At 39.6% G+C, this 18,490-nt stretch overlaps 1 long non-coding RNA gene across 1 annotated transcript in view; it reads right to left on the bottom strand.

Annotated features, from left to right (window-relative positions):
* Window positions 1–18,490, bottom strand: part of LOC109548561 (uncharacterized) — a 385,148-nt gene that overhangs the window by 135,474 nt on the left and 231,184 nt on the right. The gene's annotated exons all lie outside the window — the stretch shown is intronic.

The raw sequence follows: 18,490 nt of genomic DNA, 5'->3' as shown, positions 1-18,490 counted from the left end.
GGCTTTTCATCTCCGCAGTTTACTGCTGATTATCAGTTTCCTGGTTGTACTATTATATTTTACGTGGAAGAAACTCTCTCTAGGTTATTACGTAAGTCAGTGAGAAGAGTCAACTTATGGTTAGTATTTTTGGTAAATTAAGTTTAAGATGATTATGGAAGCAATTTCTCACAAATTCTCTGTATCCTGGTCTTGACTAATAAAGCACAGAAATACAAAACTCTCACACATTTTTCTCATTCACCAAACCTATTCTCATGTGAATAGAGTCAAAAGTCTTCACTACCTATTTATAAGACACACCTCAAATCACTCCCCCCAACCCCATTCCCAGATCCCCAAGCCCTCTTCCCCTCACAGACACTTGTGGCTGGATTTTTGTTTCAGCCTCTGAGACCCATCAGTCCTTGAAAACCACACTTTAGTTCAAGTTTACTGCCACTTCCGAAAACTAAGGCTTCACTTCCACAACCTTGTTGACACCTAATTGCCTGTCTTGCTCCTTTTTAATCTGTGACTCAGTAAATGACTCAGAATTCAGACCTTCCAGAACTAGGAACCTGTCTTGCCTTTGCCAATCCCAGCCCCAGGGTGTGTGCCCAGTTCCTGGCTGGTCTTTCCTATCCCTCTGCAGTTAACCTGCCCAGAACCTATCATGTCACAGGAAGCGACACCCCCAGGCTACTGGCCTATTTTCACTGGGCAAGAATTAAACCACAGCCACGATGCATGCTGATCTTTCAAACAAAATGCGATTGCCTCTTCCCTCTTCTTCATCAGTGGCCCAAGAATTTGTCCTACGGTCTATATTTTGTCACTGATTACTTTGTTCACTGCTATAGGTTAGTGCTTGAGACAATGGCATAGAATATGTTGACTCTTTACTAGCCTTTGTTAGGAGGAATAAAGACCAAAAGAGAATTGGCTCAGTCCCTCCATGTTGCTGGAATTATGATATATAAACATGTGAGCAACAGAGGCACCAAAAATTTGCCTGGCGAGTTCACAGCTGTGCGGAGACAGTACATCCGCTAATGCAAACCAGGAGCAGAGGCAAGGCAGAAAGTCCCAATCATGGACCAAACCTCGCTTGCCTTGTCTTCTTATGGTTGCGTGTCTCCCTTTGGGACTAACTGGATCTCTGTAATAAACTTCCTTGAGTTGCTCTCTGTTCTAAAGTACCATAAACAATTCCCGTAATTTGTGATATACGTAAGGAGGGATGTGCAGTGGCCAGCCGATCGTGTGGGTCTGGAGCTCTGGAGAGAGATACAGAGTCAGGAGCACAAGGCGTCTCAACATTTTGAAAAAGGAATGGGGCTTCCCTGGTGGCGCAGTGGTTGAGAATCTGCCTGCTAATGCAGGGGACACGGGTTCGAGCCCTGGTCTGGGAGGATCCCACATGCCGCGGAGCAATTAGGCCCGTGAGCCACAACTACTGAGCCTGCGCGTCTGGAGCCTGTGCTCTGCAACAAGAGAGGCCGCGATAGTGAGAGGCCCCCACACCGCGATGAAGAGTGGCCCCCGCTCGCCGCAACTACAGAAAGCCCTCGCACAGAAACAAAGACCCAACGCAGCAAAAATAAATTAATTAATTAATAAACTCCTACCCCCAACATCTTAAAAAAAAAAAAAAAGGAATGACTTTTGCACATGATTACCTCTTCATAGAATTACCACCACCCTAATCACTAACTTCAAAATTACTCCTCGCCTCAAATGTCACCAGGTAGAAATAGCCTCTCCCCTCTCTAATTTCCACTCTAATCACTTCAAAAAGGTATATTATAGTTTTTATGCTGTTTTTTTTTAAACAACATGGGGTAGAGGTGGCAAATTTAAGTGTACAAGTGACAGTTCATCTCAAATAGGATTGCTGAGCCATCTTCCACAGGTGGTTTTGTCATGGTAGACCTGCTATTCAGATCACTGTTACTCAGATACCTCCCCGCTTTGGGAAGCCCAGAATTTTTCACTTTTCCTTGTAGATCATGGACACAGATCCCCACCTGAAGTCCATGAGCCTTTTGGTGCGTCTGCGTCAAGAAACGCCTGGCTTCAGAAAAACAGATGGTTTCACTATGTGAAAGGCCTGCACCTAAAAAAACAACATCGTCAGAAAAATCCTGAAACCAAGGCATGCACATTTCCCGTAACATAAAATAGGATTATTCTGTGTGTAAATCACTTCGCTTCCATCTGCTTTTCATAAATGGCAATGACTGAGAAATGGGAGGCAGGGAAGAGAAAGTGAGATGGGAAATTAAACGGACATCTATCCCACTGTCCCCTCCAGAGGAATGTACTATTTTCCCATTCTCTTCCCCATGACAAAGAAAACACTTCTCTCCCTATTGCACTGAGAAGCAATACATTTCAGAACTCCCACAATCAAATTGGAAAGTTTTGCTATCTTTATATTAACTTAAAAATAGTGAATGTCATATGAAAATAAAAATTGTGTAATACTTCATTTCTGAGTTATACAGTCACGGAATTGTCACTTGATGCGGCCTGGGTGAAAGACTCCGTTTTCTATTTTATAAACTTGTTATTTTATCGATATATAATATGCATGTTGTTCTTTTTTTAGTCTATGAAAACAATAAAAATACATCTATTTTTGTAAGAAAATTCCTGAAATTATTCTTAATAAGCCAGTGATGAGATATAGAGTAACACATTATAAGTTATTAAAAGCTAAATTTCTTATTAATCATTTAATGTGAATAGTTACATGTCAAGAAATTAGAGAGGGCTTCTACTATGCTGGTATGTTTGAAGTGACATACTGAATTGTTAGAATTTAATGTTCTTTTTGTTCTTGAGCAAAGAGAGATGCAGTACTAGACCTGTCCAACATAAATAATACAGTTCCCTAAAAAGATAAACAGAAGTTTAGATAATGAAGAATTATAAGGTCTTTAATGTTTAAATCTCTTTTGAAAACACTTCAAAGTGAAACCTAATGATTCTGAAGAATGGCCAAATGGATACTGGCTGTTGTGAGCATCAGATCTTAAGGCCCACACCATGAGCAAGAGAAATATTATAAACCTAAGCAAACCTCATTCCCAGATCTGATGGACACTAAGCTAACACACTACCAAGAACAACGTTTTACATTCACCGTCCTGAATCACAGTCCTTCCTACGTCCATGAGAGGAAGTCGTTTGCCAGATGTCTCTGTTTGTTTTACACGTCTCCCTTTGACTTCTGCTTATTTTCTCTTGACCTCCCCAACGTCTCCCATGCACAATATGTGGAGAAAAATCAAGACTCAGGAAATCTTGCTAAGAAATGCCTAGCTGTTCCAGTCAACTCCTCAGCCTCAGCATGTGTTCCTGTTTATGGGTCCAGCCTAATTGCTGACAGAGATTGAACGATCAGGCTTCCCTCATTCAGTGCTATCTGGACATCCATCAGAAAAACAGACAGTTTTACAACTTGGCATCACCCAAGACATCTATGATGGAAACTTTCTCTTTTATGATAACAACAAACCTATTAGTGATAAATCAAGAAAATAAGAGGACATCAAAATGAAAAGAAACGAAGATCATGTGACTTTTCTAAAGGCATTCTCCATCTTTAGAACTTCCCAAAGATCATGCAGTGGAATGTCACTTTACCAAATAGGATTCTAGCAGGAATTTCACTGTAGTCTTGCCTTCTCCTTCTAGATAGAGAATCAAACTGGCTGATTGAGGGTTAAAATCTTGATGATTGGGGGTCTTTTTGCTGATTTACTGTTAGTTTTTTTTTAATATGAACTAGAGTTGATTTACCATGTTGTGGCAGTCTCTGCTGTACAGCAAAGTGACTCAGTTATACACATAGAGACGTTCTATTTTTTATGCTCTTGTCCATTATGGTTTATCACAGGATACTGAATATCGTTCCCTGTGCTATACAGTAGTAACTTGCTGTTTATCTGGATTTCAGTGTTACACATATGTTGCTAACTTTATGCTGAAATGACATTGGTGCTCATGTAGGTCACCGTGTCCCCAGGGGTCTCATACAAACCACACCTACTTGCCTATTCGCCAAAGCCAATTACTTTTGTGGTGGAGATTGCCTCTGCAGGTATGTCCCAGCTTTAACTTTTACTTTCTTCTGTGATTCCCATTGTTTTGTCTGACTTGCTATCTTCTGGGTCCATTCAAAAAGTAGGAGGAGAGAAAGCTGGGGTGACAGATAATGAGGCCAGGAAAAGAGATAAAGCAGGAATGAAATCTAGTCAGCTATGAACATTTTGCAAATGTGCTCAGTGGGCCTGAGTTCCTCAAGGGTTACTCAAGGAACTCAAAGGGCTTGGATTTAAATCATCTCTAAGGATGTTTGTATGTATACGGACAACCCCTTATATTATTCTTGAAGCATTTCATGATATGCAGGGAATGACCCTGGGCACTTACTAAGTGCTCAATAACCACTGGATGAATGAATGGTTACACAGTAATTCCTTGTGTGAGAGACCGAGGAAAGATATCCTCATGATATCTTTGTTAAGATATTCAACTATTAGGCTAGTTAGCAGGGCCTGCCTTCTCCCAAATTTTTGGCAAAACTTCTCACTTGGAATTAAGCAAAAATTGCCATGTGATTGCAAATCTCCAGAATCCTTTCAACTCTATTCACCTAGTTGAACAAGGGTTGAAAAATACATAACGCTGTAATTTACACATTTTAATCTGGTATTTTATACTCAATGTGTTTAAAAAAACTTTTTTTTTTTCAATTTAGTAACAAACCTGACTTGCTTGTGGTTTAGCACAGTGTTCTCAAATAATCTGTGGTGGAAGACCAGTTTGTTTATTTGTTTTTAATTTTCAATCCAAAATAGACATTTTTGGAAAATAAAACAGAGATGAATTACCAAAAAAAGAGAATGAAAACACTTACGTTTATTACCCACAATAGCCAACATATGAAAACAACCTAAGTGTTCATTGGATGGACCAGGAAGATGTGAGATAGACAGATAGATAGGTAGATAGATAGATAACATACAACGATGGAATATTATTCAACCATGAGAAAACAGAAATCCTGCCATTTGCGACACCATGGATGAATCTAGAGGACATTATGCTAAGTGAAACAAGCCAGACAGAGAAAAGACTAATAGTGTACAATCTCACTTATATGTGGAATCTAAAAAACAAAGTCAAATTCACAGAAACAGAGTAGAATGGTGATTATCAGGACTCAGGGGTGAGGGAGATGGGGAGATGCTTGTCAAAGGGTACAAGTTATAAGATGGTAAGTTCTGGGGAATCTAATGTGCAGCATGGTAACTGTAGTCAATAATACTATACTGCATACTTGAAACTTGCTAAGAGAGCATATCTTAAGTGTTCTCGCTCCAAAAAAAAAAAAGATAACTACATGAGGTGATGGGTTTGTTAATTAACCTGATTATGAAATCTTTCAAAATGTAATATATGCATATGTCAAATCATCAGTTTTACACTTTAAATATACAGTTTCATTTGTCAATTATATCTCAATAAAGCTGGTGGTGGGGTGGAGAAAAGAAAAACAAAAATATAGAAAATACAAACGCCCTTGTTTTTATCATTAGGTTCAGCAGACATAATATTACACTGTCAAGTTTTTTTCAGTTAGCCACAAAGTTGCTAAGCACTCTCAATTTTTGTGTCTATCTGGTCACAGACTGTTCATAATCAGTCTGGTTCGCAGTACCAATCTGTGAATCCCACAAAGGGTCCCATTGGTTTAGGACCAATCTTGTTTCTTGTCCTGAATTGACCAGATGTAGGGCAGTCACTGAGTATGTTCTTGTTTCATAGCACCTCCTGCCCATAACACTTAGCACTAAGATCTTTGCAGAGGGGAAAGATCACTCTGTGTTGTTGAAATTAGTTTCCCATATTTTTCAAGCAAAAAAGAGGTCATTTTTTTAAAATACTGAAGATTAAAATATTTGTCAAAAGTCAGAAAATATAGGTCACTAAGAAAATATCTCTTTTTCAGAAAGAGTAATTATTCTCACTTACACATCTATGTTCTCCCATTGAAATGTTACCAAGCCATATTTTCTTGGCATTAGGGAATAATGAAGATATACGTATAGGCAGCACAGAGCTCATACAGAAGACAGGGATAAGTGTGACTCCCAAAGTGCTGCCCTCTGTAAGGACTGGGAGAAGGAAGACCATGTCTTAGGTGTTCTTTTAATCTCTGTCCCTCTCTCTCTCTCTCTCTCTCTCTCTCTCTCTCTCTGTCTCTCTGTCTCTCACACACACACACACACACAGCACATATTATAGTGGCTTACCAGTTAAGCATGTGGCTTTGTAACGAAATAGACTTCAAGCAAGTCCTGACCATGGTACTTACTAACCCTGAGATCTTGGGCAAGTCACTTACTCTTCCATGTCCAGGCTTCACAGTAAGTTCTCCATAAATATTTTTTGAATGAGCAAAGGCAGAAAGAGTGTTGAGGAGGATTATAGTAGAAGATGGACAAACAGCATCACATTTTTTCATTTGTGCCAGTTTCATAGAGTTAGGGTAAAAAAAACCAAAACAAAACAACAAAAAATAGATAGATAGATAGATTTAGAGAATGAATAGTGGTTACCAGTGGGGAGAGGGAAAGGGGGAGGGGCAAGATAGGGGTAGGGGATACAAACTATTATGTATAAAACAAATAAGCTACAAGGATATATTGTATAACACAGGATATATAGCCAATATTTTACAATAACTATAAATGGACTATAACCTTTAAAAATTGTGAATCATTACACGTTGTATACCTGTAACCTATACAATATTGTACATCAACTATATCTCAATTAAAAGAAAAATCATGATGAAACAAACATTCAGCAGTTACTGACTCACGTCACAGGCTAAAGAACACTATTAAGAACAGAAACCTTGGGCTTCCCTGGTGGCGCAGTGGTTGAGAGTCCGCCTGCCGATGCAGGGGACACGGGTTCGTGCCCCGGTCCGGGAAGATCCCACATGCCGCGGAGCAGCTGGGCCCATGAGCCATGGCCACTGACTGAGCCTGCGCGTCCGGAGCCTGTGCTCCGCAACAGGAGAGGCCACAACAGTGAGAGGCCCGCGTACCAAAAAAAAAAAAAACAAAAAAAAAAAAACAGAAACCTTGGAGTGTCCTATGAAAACTACTAACAAACTGCAGAGCTTTCTTTCAGTGCAAATGCCCTCCTTTCTGATGGATAAAAATCACCTAAGTAGGCAGGTAGAAAACCTGAGTGAAGAATGCCACTATTCTATGTTATTAAGTCTGTGCTCACACATGCACTATTTTTAAAAAATGAATCAGAACAGACAGATATTTCTAACAAAAACCACTATTGGAACTCAACAACCATTTTATCATTATTTCCAAATAATTATTTGGAATCTACCAAAAAACACTATCTCAAGAGAAATTTTTAAAATTATCATTGCTCTATTACTCCTTTCCTCACTGAGAAAGATGCAAAGACGGAAACTCACACAAGCAATGAAGTACAATTTCAGAACAGCTGTGTTACACAAAGTGCAAAAGTTTTAGTGACTTTTTGTCCTGTAAGTGGAATGGGGCCCCTAGGGCAGAGGGGCCATAAATCATAGAGGATGGGGAAAGGACATGGAATTTGAGATTGGAGATCGCATTAAGACCATGCTGAACTGCCAATTTTTAGCTGCAATCAGGAGGGGTTTTTTTTTCATCTTTAAAATATGAAAAATGGGACCTCCCTGGTGGTCCAATGGTTAAGACTTCGCCTTCCAATGCAGGAGATGCAGGTTTGATCCCTGGTCAGGGAGCTAAGATCCCACATGTCTCTCAGCCAAAAAACCAAAACATAAAACAGAAGCAGTATTGTAACAAATTCAATAAAAACTTTAAAAAGTGGTCCACATCAAAAACAAATCGTTAAAATAAAATAAAATATGAAAAATGATACATACTCCCAAAGGCGTGTTAGACAAATTCAATACATGATACAACATATCTGAAGAGCATTTTTGTAAGTTTGTGAGTTTTCAAATGTTTTTAGAGGCGGTACAGAAATAAACACTCCACTTAGTGCGGAGGGGGAAAAGCAGCACAAAAGCTAGATGGGGAGCTATTTCCCACAAGGTCTCTTTATTAGCTGCATGTGGATATCTGCATTTTTCTAAATATCCTTTCCCAAGTTCACTTCCCTTTCTCCAGTACAAACAGTGCACGGTCATTGTCTGCAAGCACGATGTTCAAGTGATTCATGTTGGAAAGAGGGCCTTTCCCCAGCAATGAAGACTTCTAAATGGCTTTGGTGGTACAATTGCCAGTGCGTGTTAGTTTTGGCAGAGCAGACATATGGAAAACTGTTCTTCTCATATTCTTTAGCTCTTACACTTTGCCTGTCAGATGAAACAGCAGTCCAAAACTGAAACTGTTCCAGACCAAAGAAGACTCTGAATTTAGGTTGGCTCTTGGGAGACACAGTCATGGTGGGAAGGACACTCTAATGGTGGGCTGGAGGTGGACGTTCTAGACTCAGCACTGTCACTCAATGTGGCAAGTCACTCTGCCTTCTGAGTATCAATGTCTACATCTCTGACCTGAAGAATTTATCCTGGATTAAGTTTTGATGATCACCAGTACACCACATCAGATTAAAGTCTTCAACAACTTCATTTACATTTACATTAAGAAAGGGCTTTATTTAAAACTATATTTTCTGTTGTCAGAGACAGAATTGGAAAGTGAAATTACTTAAAGTAAGAAGTTGGATGTCAACTGAATTATTTCAATCATTTAGTTACTCATTAAATATGTATTAGTCTGTACATTTCTAATGAAATTAGGTGAATTCAATATTACTGTTATTTATATATCTTTTTTCTTCTCTATTTCTCCCAATGACCAACATCACTTATAGAATGAGGAATTGCTCTTTCAAGGTACTGAAAAGGTATTATCTAATGGGTATCATTAGATACCCATTAGATAATAATGATTAGGTTGCTTTGATTAAAAGGTAAGGTACTGAATTTTTATTTATACTATTAGAGTGATACCATCTCAATTACAGAAAATTTGAAAACAAAGTGGAAAAGAGGAAATTGCCATTGGTTTCACCACTCTTTATCAACCATGACTTAGTAACTTTTCTTTCAGACTTTTTCTAAGCATACATTTTTTAGAAGGAAGCAGAGTTCTTTTTTTACTTAGCTCTGGTCATAGTGTATATACAATTTTGCATCCTGCTTTTCTCACTTAATAGGCAGGTTAACAAAAGCATTTTTCCAAGTCACTCCAAACTCTGTATTTTTATTGGTTGCATACTCCTCAACAAACGTATACCAAAATTTACAGAGCCATCCCCAGATAGGTAAGCATTTTAAGTAGTAAGTTGTTAAACAATTTTAATATTTGTGTGTAAAGCACATAAAGCTTTCACCACTGGAAGGAACTGCGATACATAGAGATGGAACTGGAACAATAAAGAGTAGCAAATAAATTCCAAATCTATTCAGAATAGATGCAAATAGGAGTCCCAGGGAAAGGCCTCACAGTCGGCCTCAATGGAGACATGGTCATCAAGAAAAAATGGGCCTTTTGGTAAGTAAGTTAGAGAGGTCCCACTCATTCCACAGGCAGGCAGAAGTGCTTCTCAGGGAAAACCTGATTTCCTACAACAGCAGAAAATGGTTTCCAAAGTAGGGTGAGTTTAAGAGCCCAGCGGCAGTGACAAATTCTGCCATCCCAAAGTGTTGAAATGCAGTAAAGAGAGCGAGCCACCTTCTGCAGCCTGGGAGTTGTAAGAAAAAGGAAGACTAGTGGGTTTTCAATCCCAGTATTGAAGTATAAGGAAATTTTTGTAACCGCTCACCAGGGTCAGTTATATAATATTTTCATTTATATGCTTACAAGAGTTGCATAAACAAATTTCTCTTTTAAAATTATTTTACATTATGTAGCACTGGAGTTGTGGAGATAAATAGAGAATTCATCCTTTTGTTACAGGGCTACCTTAGCTGAATTCTTTTTTTTTTTTTAGGTTTTATTTATTTATTTATTTGGTTGTGCCGCATCTTAGTTGCGGCAGGCAGGCTCCTTAGTTGCGCGTGCAGACTCCTTAGTTGTGGCATGTGAACTCTTAGTTGTCGCATATATGTGGGATCTAGCTCCCTGAGAAGGGATGGAACCCAGGCCCCCTGCACTGGGAGCATGGAGTCTTAACCACTGCACCACCAGGGAAGTCCCATCTTAGCTGAATTCTATGTGTGAACTTTTCATAACTACCATGAAAGAGATGTGGAAGATATAAAATAATTTTACTAGGAAATTTTTCCCAATAGTAGTTTAAAATGTGTCAATGACAGTAAAGACAGCTCTGCTGCTGACTTAGAGAAATACCATGGTTAAATTAACACACGACTTGAAATTTTAAGGCAAAGGGTAGTGATTTTTCAAAGTGTCTTAGAATTTAAAATAATTTTGACCAAAATTGTTTTAATGGGCAGGAAAATAAACTATATAAATCCAAGATGTAAAATGACTGAGTCTACAGGACCTAAGAAAACACAAATTGCAATTAGAGACATTAAAAAAAATATTTTAAAAAAATTTGTTTTGATGATGAAGTTTTAATTAGATGCTGAACTGATCAGAGTTCCTTAATTCCCTTTCCTTCAAAGCACTTAAGAATATGGCAGAGAATTTTCTCTCTAAAAAATGTCAGGAGGAGTTCTGTAGAAGAGAAAGATGGCCTAGAGTCTAGACAGTCTCTTATGGGACCTTCCTGTGTACTAATCCCAAATTTCAGTCATTACTCATCTCCTTAGAGATAATCCAAACAAATTAAGAAATAAAATGCTTTTTTCTTCCCTCTTCATTTTGGCTTTGGGAACTATTTTTAAATTAATACTTCCTGTTTCCTCCCAAGAACCCTAGAACCTTTGCAAACAGTTGTTAAATGGCCATAATTCCTTCCCTTATTCATTCAACTTCCATACCACTCCCAAGATAAGCAACATCCACTTTAAGGTATCACAGTGTCCAACTCTGTAATAAAGGAAAAAGTGATTTATAGCAGCTCGTAAACATAGGTTTCTAATTCAAGAAAACACTGCAAAAGAGAAGATTTTTGCTTTAGGCAAGGATTGTGAGAATTGTAAATTCTGTTTGTACTTCAAAGCCTCATTCTATTACACCATATACAACTCAACTCATAACTTAGTTTTCATTTTTCCTTGGGGCTGAACTATACTTAAAACAATGACCAGATCTGCCAATTTTTTTTTTAATTCTATGTTCATTTTGTTGTGTAATTCAAGTTTGTTCGAGTCAACAGCAGCAAAGATTTATGATTTACTCTGGTAAATTTCCACTGCTTTTTGTAAAGAAAAACTCAAAGAATTTTAGGAAAAGAATGATGTGCTACAAAACATACAATTCATACAGCAAGTTCAGAATTTGGAAGAAAGCACCAAAGGAAAAATGGCTCCCACCATCTTTCAGAAAGAAATCTGTGTGTCTAACCACAGAGCAAATGTGTCTAACCACAGAGCAAATTAGCAAATGTGTCTAACCAAGAATTTATATAATCTAGTGTTTTTAAAGGTATTTGTTTTTCAGTTGAGAAATACATTAAACTGAGTAACAGTCAAAGGAGAGAAAACAAAACCCATCAGGCTCTGGATTTAAGCCATTCAAACCATGGCTTTGCCAAATAGCAGTAGCAGTCCTATCCACACAACTCACATCTCCCCGCTGTTCACTGATATACTTGATTCCATATACTATTGGTATACATTTAAAATAAAAACTCATAATATTGTAAATCAACTATACTTCAATAAAAATAAAATAAAATAAAAACTCTTTTAAGGTTTAAAGATCCCTAGTTCACTAGTCAATGGTGCAAGGGTCCAAACTCGGGCCCTAATTGCAGTGTTTGAATAACAACAAATGAAAATATTTCACAGTGTTTCCCAATTAGTCAAAGGAACACTTGATCTAAAATTGAACCACAGCACCCTTAGTCATATACAACTTCCCTAGTTCACATAATCTACTAAGGAACAAGAATTTAAAATGTTGACTTTTGTGACTTTTTGTTGTTGTTTTGTTTTACAGATTTTCAGAAATAAAAGGATTCTACTTAAGGCACCATAGAAAGTTGCTCTCTCACCCAATGACTCTGGAAATCTTTGAGAAAGTATGGCAGGCAGTTCATTACCAAATGGATTTTAACAATTGGGTGAGTGGTTCTCAAGTCTCAATATGTATTAGAATTGCTGTGGTTGAGTAGAAGTATCTATCAATCTGGTTTCACAGATGATTCAGATGCCCGCTCAAGCTTCAGAATCATGATCTAGATTGCACACTCAAGACCTCTTCCATTTTGCCCTAGAAATGAATTTTTAATGTATCTTGCCTTATCAAAGCTGGATCACAATATGGTCCTTAATTTCTAAGACTGTCCATAGCCTTTGTCTTCTCTGTACATGATTCTTCTCTGGTCTTAAGCAACAACTCACTACGGCTGGCTGAGTTTCCCCTGATCCTAGGGAGAGGAAAGGGGTCAGCCCTACCAGAGGAACTGGTGTGGTTGAGTGAGAAGTGAGTTCAAGTAGCTTAATTCAATGCTATCTCCATTTCCTTCCAGAAAATGAACATTTCTAGCCTTCAAATAAACTGCTGGAACAGCTGGCTCTCAATGAAATACATGACACTGCTTCCTCTTTGGAAGATCCTAGTGCTTCAGAAAACACCGTGGGAAATCTGTTGCCAATTTCCTGTAGGCTGACAACACTAATTCTCAATGATGTCAACCATTTCCTTTCCATGAGGTTTTGCAAAGCCCTTTGCCATGGCAAAATTTGTTCTTGAAGAGAACGTGCTAAGCTATATTTTGTTCTTGCTATATCTCATATGCCTGGAGAAGGGCCTGGGACATAGTAGGCATTCAATAAATAGCTGTTGAATCAATGGTTTCTTGCCACATAAAGTGTGTGATCTTTAAAATTGTGAAGGACATCATAAACTTAGTGTACAGCCCTTTGCAAAATATCAAAGGAGCTATCTTTGTGCATTATTGACCTACCAAAACAGTTGACTTCTGTGGCTGAAAAATATTGCCTGCCGTATGGGAAAACAAAGGATGTTGCGGCCATCAAGTCTTCAGTCACTTCAGTCAAGTCATCAAGTCTTCAGTCAGCTGACTGTGCACCCTGAGGGGATTCAGGATGTAAAACAACAGGATACTAGTCCTAGATAATTAAGGTGCATATCAAAGGAATGATTTCAATGAGCCCAGACTCTTGCATATTTCCATATACAGAAAAGCAGTAAATTCACTAACTTGAGAAGTCTGGTTTTCTTTAACTAACAGTAATCTTTTGATGTTCCGACCACCCAGTTTTTGTTGCAAAAACTTCTATACATCCTGGCTCCTTCCTTACTGCTTCAGAGCCATCCCTCAGAGCTGAGAGGCTGTCTTCTGGGCTCAAGTCCTCAGATTGGTTCACCAAATAAAACAATTCTCAACTTTTAGGTTGTGCATTTTTTTTTTCAGTCAACACTTCCATTTTGCAAACATATTCATCAAAAAAACCCACCTTGTTTTAAATACAACATTATTCAGAGGTTTCTTACCTATACCATAATGCAATTCTGATACAATTCCAGATTTTTGGTATGAGTTGACAAACTCAGGCCATTTGATGCCAATACAAGATGGTCCTAGACTTTACCATAATATATTTTGAAGCATGATCTCATTCATAAATAACTCTCCATCCTTAAGTATACAAGCAGAATTCTGATATGACCTTCTGCCATCTGAATAGTGTTACAGTGTCTGAAATGGTCAGAAGATTTCCTAAGATGGACACCTCCTGTTTCCTAATGACTCATGGATAGAGTGTTCTTTCAACATATATTAGAAGCAAAAGTCTTTTTTTTTTATTCCAGTAGAGCTTAGATTACAAGAGTTGAAACTACAAGTTTTACTTAAGCAGGGGTAGACTCTACACAAAAGAGATGATCTCTAATAGTTGTCTGTCAAGCTCATTTTGTAAACTGAATTATAATCTAAATTACTGGGGCAGCTTGTCGGTTGGTGTGAGCCTATGATGTTGCCTTTTGCAAAGTGACAAAAAGTAAATATAAAAGTAAATTCTTCTACTACCAAAAAATCTGTCATTTGTGTTATTAAAGTAATGCTTTTTTTCAGCAGCCTGAGGAGGCCCTTTTGGAAATGATTCATGTTTTAAAGGGACCGATTAAGGCATTTAAAAAAAATAACACAGAAAATCCTCAGCAAGTGGATTTTGCCCAGGTAAATTCTTTCTTTCATTCAATGTATTGAAATGTTCTCTAAGCCAAACATTAAGCAACAGAGAACAAGATGGTCACCGTCCCTGCCCTCATAGAGTCCGCACTCAAGAGGGAAACATAAACACTAGGAAAATACTTACAAGTGCAATAGGTGTTAAGAAAAGAGAAGTTCACTTTGATATGAGGATATTTCAAGTGACATCTTCAAGATCTTCCTGGGGATGCAGTTTTTAGGCTGAGACCTGAGCAAAGAGTGACAAGTGGCCAAGCAAAAGTAAGAAGAAACAGCATGCACTTGGTCCAGAGGCAACAGAGAGACTGTCACATAAAAGGAATTGAACAAAGTCCAAGGAGGCCAAGCTAGAGAAGACGTGGGACCGCCTGATGGGAGAGGAAGCTGAATGTGTGGGCAGGACTCAGTTTGTGGAGGCCGCTGCCACCACGTGAGATGTTTGAGACTTTGTCCTCAGAACAGTGGGAAACTAGTGCAGGGAGTAAACCAGGTATCACAGTAATGGTTTCATGAACACACATCAAGAAAACAACACTCAGCCAGCTCTTATTAGAGCCATCTGTCTTGGCCTAAGTTCACCTCCAAGGAATGGAGCCAGAGACACGCAGGGCTGGCGAGCTCTTAGTTTATTTTAGGCAGTGAGCCCAAGGAGAAGGGAGGAGTGAGACAAAGGAGAGAAAGCCAGTCTGAAGATGCACCATTGCACAGATCTCTGCCGTGGGCAGTAGGTCTCCACCCCCCCAGGGGACATCTCCTAGGAGCCATGTAGAAGGCGCCTTAGAATCATCCAGCCAAGGGATGAAGAGGGGAGTATTCACCCACCACCTCCCAATCCTAACAGGTCCAGGTTTGCACACGCATCCAAATGGTTGCAAGGGCCCATGTGGGTGTGCCACAAGGCAGCGCCATGATGAAGCAAGAGGCACCCATGCAGCTGAGGCAGGTGCAATCAGGCTAACGCTGCCCTGCAGCTGGTTGCCACAGAAAGGTTGAAATTAAAAAGTGGGATAAGAGCTTCTGAGGCGAGACACAAGAAGTACCAGATATGCCACTCCATTTACCACTCACTCAGGATCCTACTATAAATCCGGGCTTCTTCATCAACTAAACGCAGAACCCATATAAAGCATTTGGAGTCCAGGTGCTGGAGAGGAGAACTCGTCATCTGGTGTCAAGTTCCATCCATAACCAATGCTTTTATCTTTCTGAATAACACTTACTACGAGCCAGGCTCTCTGCAAACCCTTACATTGTCACATTTACAATCCTACTAGGGGGTACAATCGTTATAATGGTATCAGTTATCTATCACTGAATCACAGATTATCCCCAGCTCAGCAGCTCAACACAACAATAAACATCTATTATCTCACTCAGTTCCTATAGGTCAGGAATTGGGGAGCAGCTTGACTGGGTGTTTCTAGCCCAGGATCTCTCATGAGGTTGCAGTCAAGACATGAGCCAGGGCTGCAGACAACTGAAGGTTTCACTGGAGCTGGAAGATGTGCTTCTAAGATGGCTCACCCATACGGTGCTGACTGCTGGCAGGAGACCTCCGTTCCTGCCAAGGGGGCCTTTCCTCGGACTGCTTGACTACCCTTACAACATGGCCCTTGGCTTCCCCAAGACTGAATCCAAGAGAAGGGGCCAAGCAGATACCACAATGTCTTTGATTACCTAGGTTCAGAAGTCACACACCATCAATTCCACAATGCCCTATTATTTACACAAGTCAACCCAACTCAGTATGGGAGGAGACTACACACAGGCCTGAACACCTGGAGGCCAGGGTCGCTGGGGCCATCTTGGAGGCTGGCTACCACAATCACCATTTTACAACTGAGGTTACTGGGTCCCAGAGAGGTAAAGTTACTTTCCTAAGGTCACACAGTAAGTTGTGAACTTGATATTTGAGCCTGGTTCTCTCTGACTCTAAGTCCTATGTGTTTATCACTATACTATACTTTCTGTGTAAATAACCTGAAACTTAAAGTGGAAGCTAATTTATCCACACAGGGAAACTTTAATATAAAATCATACCAAGAAGAAAAAAACTGAATTTGGCACAGATTTCTGACTCCAGCTTCCTTCATCTACAAACTAAATGGTCAGATTTATAGACACAGGTGTACTCGTGCCAGAATTAATCACATGTTACATGGCATCGTGTAAAGAAAAAGGGCACAATCTAGGAAAGTTTAATTTAGTAAAATAAACTGACTTCAAAGCAGCCCAGATGGTTTCAATACTACCTTAAAAAATTTTACAAAGGAAGATGAAAGGCGTGATAATAAGACATGAATAACCATTCTGTCCTCTCCAGGATGGGATGGGGGCAGGGACTGCTTTCTTCCACTTCGCATTTACAAGACATGAAACCCAAACGCCGGATGATTCAATGTTGCTGTAAATCATCCAGGATGCCCTGCTCGAGTACTCTGCCAGGAGGCTGGGGTCACAGCAGTGCCGGGCTGCCTGATTACAGCAAAAACGTGAAAACTGAAGAGCCGGTCACTCTTTCGGTGGAAGAATCTGTGTACTAAAGGATGTTCTCCTCCTGTATTGATGGGCACCGCTATGGGACCCCATTATATTCATTGAATGAACCGTCAGCACTGGAGTAGAAAGATAAAAGAAGAAACGACAGCCACCATTTTTCAATCCAGTCAGTATCAAACATGTTGATATTTAAGTCGCGTAGCGCAAATCTAGGGACAGTATTCTTGGAGTAGAGAGTTAAACTGTATGCTCATGACCTCCTTATTCATCACACCAAGTCCTAGCCCTGGGGGTCCCAGGGCATCCCCAGGCCCTCCTGCCCATGGAGGAAGCCATCTGATAGGGCGTGATCCATCTGAGTTCTCACTAATGGGTATGTCAGTCTAACTCACCGTACTCCCCACCATTCTGTCCCCCTCCTCTCCCATGCCTCCAGAACAATGCCCCATTGTTTAATGTAAATGAGCATCTTAGGGCTTCAAGCACTGGTTCTTTTCAAGTACAGCCTTTCCGAAAGCTATTGCTCTCTGTACTTCTTTCTCTTCTATAAAGGTTAACCAAAAGCAGGCATATCATGGGCTGGCTGATATCCACGCTGTAAATTAAAGCCATTCCACACTCAGTGGTTTCCAGCAGTTTTTCCTATCTGCAGACCAGGCCTACAAACTCAATCATTTTCATTCATTTCAACTTTTGCTACAAAGAGTTTGGAATGAAATAAGTCAGCCAGCTCATCTTTCCCTCTATTTCATAAAAAAAAAGAGTACTATTTCTGTAGAGAGAGCATTTCATGGAATAGACACCATTTCCAGCAGTAAAACTGCTTGACAAATAGGGTAAGAGATACGCAACAGTGTTCAATAAGATTTCAAAGGAGACAGGAATGTGGAACAAAAGAAAAGGCAGGGGCTCTGACTCAATAAAGCACTTTTCCAGGATCTTTGATCTTAAAAAGTGAAGCTTTGGAACATCACTGTAACAGTCTCCTGGAATATTTCCAGTAATTTTTTTTTTTCCAGAAAATGGAACCTCTAAAACGTGACTCTTACCATACATGAATCTCATCATCTTTTCTCCATCCCATCTCCCAGTCTCATACCATTTCAGTTACCCACTCATGCTAACCCTCAGAGGATACTATTAGAAAGGATGTATACACGTGTGTGGAAGGATGAAATAGTTCAACAGAAAAACTCCAAATCAATTCTAAAACAATCACAAAAGCAAGAGTTTTTAATCTGAGCTGTTGAAGTCAGAGGGCATTGGATGATGGGGTACAAGAGGGGGAAAAAGAAGAAGGGATAAAAAAGGACAGGGCTTCTGAAGAATGGTGTTTCAAGCCACTCTCAAACTTGATAATTGACTTTGGTTACCACCTAAAGCCAGGAATATCTATAAAACCCTTTGCATAATACCAGAAGTGAGTAGATACGTCGTGACATGATGAAGCGTAAGCTCCAGAGCCCCTCACTTGCCTGGGACCCTTCCAAGGACAACTCTATCCCTCATTTTATATTTGTAATTCTGAGTTCTGTTTCTTTAAGAGGCCCTCCCAAACTGTTTAAGATGGGGGGCCCCCCAGATTTGGGTTCATTTCTGCACCACACATTTGTGGAAATAGCCTTCATCATTTCTAAGCAAAAGCAAAGAGAGA

Source organism: Tursiops truncatus, chromosome 5, assembly GCF_011762595.2.
Source record: "Tursiops truncatus isolate mTurTru1 chromosome 5, mTurTru1.mat.Y, whole genome shotgun sequence".
NCBI classification, from domain to species: Eukaryota; Metazoa; Chordata; class Mammalia; order Artiodactyla; family Delphinidae; genus Tursiops; species Tursiops truncatus.
Note: the sequence above shows the minus strand (reverse complement) of the source record. Positions and strands in the feature narration are given on the sequence as shown.